Below are 6,000 nucleotides of genomic sequence, written 5' to 3'. Positions count from 1 at the left end.
AGAGCACTGACTGCTCTTCCAGAGGTCCTAGTTCAATTCCCAGCAACCACATGGTGGCTCACAATCATCTGCAATGGGATCCTATTCCCTCCTCTGGTGTGTCTGAAGACAGAGACAGTGTAATCATATAAATAAAGTAAATAAATTAACATGTTAACATGTTTGGTTGACATGATCTACATCTTTAGTGGCTTCTTTCCATTCAAACCTCTTCAATTATCATAGCTCCAGAAGTTACCATCTTGTAGTCTTTGAACTCAGGATAGTTGTCTTAGTTGAGGGTTTTACTGCTGTGAACAGACACCATGACCAAGGCAACTCTTATAAAAACAACATTTAATTGGGGCTGGCTTACAGGTTCAGAAGTTCAGTCCATTATCATCAAGGTTGGAGCATGGCGACATCCAGGCAGGCACGGTGCAGGAGGAGCTGAGCATTCTACCTCTTCATCTGAAGGCTGCTAGAAGACTGGCTTCCAGGCAGCTAAGGTGAGGGTCTCAAAGTTCAAGGTCACAATGACGTGCTTCCTCCAACCAGACCAAACCTACTTAAAGGCCACAACTCCAGATAGTGCCACTCCCTGGACAGAGCACATTCAAACCACCACAATGGTTTTGGCTCAACCAACGTCAGTAGATTATTGAATTAGCTGTACTGTAGTTCACTTCTGGAACTGTCGAGGAAAGAAGAAAGTGGAAATTAAATTGGATGAAGCAAAAGAAGTCTCTTGTTTTATTGATGAACTATCACCAAATCACTGTTTCCTAATTTGGTGGCACCTCCACATGGCTCCAAGAACATGTTCCCCTGTCCCTGCTTTGACTCTGACCCATGCCCTCTCCTGCCCTAATGGTAGGCAAATGTCTGATCCATCTTTGTCTGCAGTTCTCTTCAGGAAGTTACACAGCTAGTGCCATTCCTTGCTTTTTATAATGAAGGAAATACGACTAAAGGCGAATTGGACTTTGAAGAAGCTATCGTTCTGCCCAAGTTTAACAAAGAGGCTTCTGGAATTTTATTTGTCCTAGGTACAGACTCTGAGCCATGGACTAATAAGTCAACTCTAGGCATCACAATAGCTTGGCTGATTCATGTGATCAATGAAAAAGAAGTCCTTTCAAGTAGGTTTTCAATTGTAGCAACGAGTATGGCTACACCCCCTCCCTTTCCACATCCTCTCCTTTAAGCCAAATAATATGCAGACATTCTGCTCTGTTTCAGTGACAGGCTACTTGGGGCTTTGCTTAATTTAGTTCTCACAAAGAAACAGTTAGTTCCCAAGCAAAAAGACAAGGTTGTAAAATGGCACTGTCCTTTGCTTCCCAATCCCAGCTATTAAATCTGTGAGGCTGGTATAATGACACTATACCTTGGGCTTGGTGGGAGGGGACACGTGTGGAACAAACTCCGGAGACAAATAGAGGCTGTGCTTTTATTTTTTCAATCTTTGAGAGATCAATCTGCCAAGTACAGCAGAGTAGGTCTGAAGTCAATTCAGAACCAAAAATCAAGGAGCTGGAGGGAGTCTGAGGGAGCAGCAGGAGAATTAGCACCCTCAACAGGTAAGTTCCGAGGGTCAGAAGCCCTGGGCTGCCTAGCTCCCCGCCACGCCACCACTCCTAAGGCATGGGTTATCGATGTCTTCCAAAGCCCAGGAGATTTGGGACTCAAGAGAACAGATTTCCGTGCCCCAGCTCTACCTGCGAACAGAGTTTCAGGGGAGTGCTTGTTTCACACCCTGTTGGAAACGTGGGGAAAATTCAGAACTCAACCGTGACATGAAGAGCTTACCGCAGAAGCTCTAGAGAATGTTTCTCATAGAAGCATTCCCAGTGTTCAAACCCTAAAGAAAGGGAGGCCGGACAAAAGCATCCAGCACTGTGTCTCTACTTTGTGGTTTGCTTACGAATTGTAACCTAGACTCTGGACTGGATGGCAAGACTACAGGCCCCAGTAGGCCATTCCTACCCTCTAGATTTTTGCTAAATTAGGGAGTCGGTGGGCTGCTAAAGCCCTGCAATGAGTATTCGGATCTGGAAAAGAGCACAATACGCTAAACTAGCCCAGCCGTACCTGTAGAACCACCTGGAAAAGAGTTCAAGACACCAGCTAAAAGTTGCATAATGAGAAATGAAAATAAAGTCGTGAACTTTTGACCTTCCTGTCTATACTCCTCAGTGTTGGGATTACAAGCGTGTACCACCATGTTGGGTTTGAACCAAGAGCTTCCATGTATTCCAGGAAAACACACTCTGTCAACTGAACTACACACACACACACACACACACACACACACACACACACACACACACTACTACTACTACCACTGCCCCTATCTTTCTTTTGTCTCCTTTTCATTTCCCTTCTCTTCCTCTCCCTACATACATCTTTATGTAGTCCAGGCTGGTCCCAAGCCTATCATCCTCCTGCCTCAGAGTCTTAAGATCTGGGAATAGGGGTCCATGACACCATGCCCCGTTTGTGATTATTAATTAGCACTTTACCATTATCTTAAAAAAAAAACACTTCAGAATGTTACACAAAATGTTAATTGTGTAGCTACATTCTTTTGTTAATCTTAAAAAAAAAATTACACTTCTCTGTGTTCTTCTGGGATTGAGGAGAGGAAACAGGGCCACCCTGAAGAAGACAGAAACAAAGAGACCTTAAGGCTTTCACAAACAAGACAGTGTCAGCAACTTAGATGAAGGTCAGAGAGTTTAAGCAGTATAGATAAGGCCTAGCTGGGAGAGAACACTACTGCACAGCCAGTCCCCAAGTGAAATAACAAAGTCCAAAGGAAATCATCTCAGGCTTTCCCACAATCACTGGGAGGCCCTGAGACTGATAACACCCCCACCCCCACACCCCACTTTCCTTATTACAACGGCTCTTTGAGTACAATGTTTTCAGAGGTCCAAAGTCAAAGGAAACAGCAGTGTAGGAAGATCCTAAAGCCTGCGCTGGCCCCTGCTTCTCACTCTCAGGAGTTCAGTTTGTTCTCAGGAAAATGGGCAAGTCAGGCCAGGGAACCTTTCTGTGACTGAGAGTATAGAATGCCACTGCTCCTTAAGACACATGTATAAAGTAGCCAGTTCAGAGGAGGCCGTGTCTACTTGAGAAGTGATCCTGATATGTACTCCTCCAAATTACCAAAAGGAAGGAAGGGAAGAGAGACAGTCAGAGGCTGGAGAGGACACTGTCTCTTCACAAAAGGCCAGAGAAGCAACGAGAGGGAAAGCCAGTGATGAGTTTGAGTGACTCATATGGGCTTAGTTTTGTTTTGTTGTTTTTTTTTTTTCAATTAAGTTTCTTCTAAATCTTGGTATTCTTCAAAACAAAGTCATGCGTTCCAAAGAGGGCAAAGATATTTAAGATCTGTGGTTCTTCCATAATGATATGTCCTTAATTTAAAAATCAGAAATAGAGATAACTCCAAAAGAGGAGCTGTGACCTCTGAACCGAAGATGTTTGTGGCATTCGTTGCCTTTTTTTTTTTTAATTCATCAGATCAATTCTAGACTCTTCTACCATTGACCTGGAATGGAATAAAACCATTCCTTTTCTCCTTCAGTAGAGCTTCAGTGGACTAGGATGCAAAGGGGAATTTACTATGTGTAGAAAATATAAGCACGTATTGAAGAGACCCCCATCTCTCGAAGGTGCTCACAAATCAAGGAGATAATTCATTGATCCTGGGGACAAACCCCAATAACCTTCCTATGTACTAGAACTGAAGAAACATGCTATGAAGAATATTTCATATTTAGATAAACCTGTGACAGGCTTTATAGAAGATCTAACGTTCTTTGTAAATGGAAACCCTCCCTTGAGAACATTTTTTTGGAGATTGGTTTGAAGAAACTTAAAAGCAACTTTGCAAAGTTGAAAGTTCTATAAACTGGAATAGTTCTAAACATGACACAATTAGGCTATGGTTCAATTTCTTCATAGCAGAATCAAATACTAGAGCCGGAAGGCAATCTGGAATTCATCTAATCTGATCTTTTCATTCCACAATCTAGAGAGGTTTCCAGGCATAGGGGAACTTAACCCAGGAATTCCGAATTTGTTAGCTAGCACTTTTGGATCGCTTTCTCACATCAGGATCTGGTTTGATATGAACAAGTCACGGTAGACACTTCCGACTCCAGGTACACGGCAAAAGAAATGTGATGTATTGTTTCTATGGGCAGATATTTCTGTGGTGAAATAGCCACACAGTATTGCCAAGTTATTTTCCCACTTGGTAAACTTTGAGAGGCTGCTAAGAGCCCACCAAGAGACAATCACAACTTCTCTCCTTTCTGAACAAATCTTTGAGTTTAAGAAACAGTAAACAACTGGTAACTACCCCTTTAGATCAAAGAACGAGTTTCGCATGCATGAAGACCATGCAGACACCTGTAGGAATGTCAGAGAGGTCCATTACAACAGAAGCTTTGAAGAACTACAGTTGCAGAGAAAAAAAATCAGATCATCCAAACCTTCTTGTGTCAAAACCACTGATGTTTGAAGGTTAAATGGGAACTTCAAGAAATCCACAAGATTTCATTTTCTTAGCTGGGCTTCCTATAGCAGTGATTATATCCAAGTTGCATTTCTTCCCTCCAGGTTCTCCTGATGCCTAGGCTGTTAAGTTACTGCTCGCCAATGCAACCTCACAGCTGTTAGCCTAGCTCCAGAAAGTGAGCCGTACCTGTAGTTGAAACCCAGCTAGATCTGGTTCCGGGCTCCACTTCTCAAATTGCTGTGAGCTAAGGCGTGACAATTTTCGCCGTGCCTAGGCGAAAGAGTTGGCCATCCGATTGTTCTTATCAAACCCTCCTTTCTAGCCCCTCAGGGAAGCCTAGCCTTGGGGAGGAGGGGAGGGACGCGGGTCCTTCTAGAAACAGAAATGCCCGTGGGGGTTCTTCTCCCAGAGTCGGGGTGCTGAGCCCTGCGTTCCTAAACAAGGGGTCAACCGGAGCCAGGAATTTTGGATGTGGGGAGTTTTTCTCCTTCCTTACAGGCTCCTGTTTTCCCTAACGCGCCTGGCGACTGCAAAGTAACGCCACCTGCGAGGAAGGGGGATCAGCGAGCGTCGCTCCGCATCTTCCCTTTAGGGGGACCCAGAACACATCACAGGAACTTAATATTATTTTTAGGTCAAGTATGCATTTTCTGGAGGTCCAAAGCCCACACAGTGGGGAGGAAAAGCAAGCCGGACACCCCGCAACTCTGACGGGCGGGTCCGGGCGGGGCGGGGCGGGGCGGGGCGCGGGCAAGGGTACTATATCTCTCGGCGGAGGAGCACAAGGCTGTGGCCACACACCCCTCCAAACACGCTCGCTAGCCGGTTGCTTAGTTGGCGCTGCTGAGGTTTCTTTCCTCGTTGAGTTGGACAAGAACTCTCTGATAGGCCAGAGGAACCCTGCAGTGGTTGGCCGGAAAGAGTCAAGCTGCCTGATTGGCCGCTCCGCACCTGCAATGCGTCAAGCCTCGGCGGGCGTGGAGGGCTCCGCGTGAATGGTCCTGGTTGGCCGGGCAACCCGCGGATTTCCGGAGGGAGCGGCTCCGCCTATGGCCGCCATCTTTACTAGGGGCAAGGCGCGCAGGCCAGGTCCCAGGTTTTTTTCCACGACTTTGACCAGTCAAAAAAAGCTCTGCGAAAGAAGTTTTGTTTGGGATCACGCCTATCTTTCTCTTGCCTGTGGGTTGTTTCTGAACAGGTCCCAGGGATGTGGATGGAGAGGGAAAGCTAAGTGCTCCGGGCTGGCGCCCCGGGCAGAATTGGTCACTAGGGAAAAAGGGCGCCTGAGGAGGGGTTTTGATAACGCCCTAATAAGGCTGATGGGTTTGCGTCCTGGGCTGGACACCCAGGGACACGTTTCGATTCTGTCTCTGCAGGCAGAAATGAGACTCGCTGTTTGGACATCTTGCTCGAACTGCAGGGTCCTTCTGGAAAGTTCGCCCGAATACGTCATTTTTGTTCATGGTGTGCGCGATCCCGCGGGCTCC

At 46.0% G+C, this 6,000-nt stretch overlaps 1 long non-coding RNA gene across 1 annotated transcript; it reads right to left on the bottom strand.

Annotated features, from left to right (window-relative positions):
* Window positions 1-320: 320 nt before the first annotated feature.
* On the bottom strand, window positions 321-5,230 carry LOC134479247 (uncharacterized). The gene is made up of 2 exons (XR_010052325.1): window positions 4,700-5,230; window positions 321-673 (listed from the first exon to the last, which is right to left on the bottom strand). It is a non-coding gene; the product is annotated as an uncharacterized LOC134479247 (long non-coding RNA).
* Window positions 5,231-6,000: the final 770 nt, after the last annotated feature.

Source organism: Rattus norvegicus, chromosome 6 (genome assembly GCF_036323735.1).
Source record: "Rattus norvegicus strain BN/NHsdMcwi chromosome 6, GRCr8, whole genome shotgun sequence".
NCBI lineage: Eukaryota > Metazoa > Chordata > Mammalia > Rodentia > Muridae > Rattus > Rattus norvegicus.
Note: the sequence above shows the minus strand (reverse complement) of the source record. Positions and strands in the feature narration are given on the sequence as shown.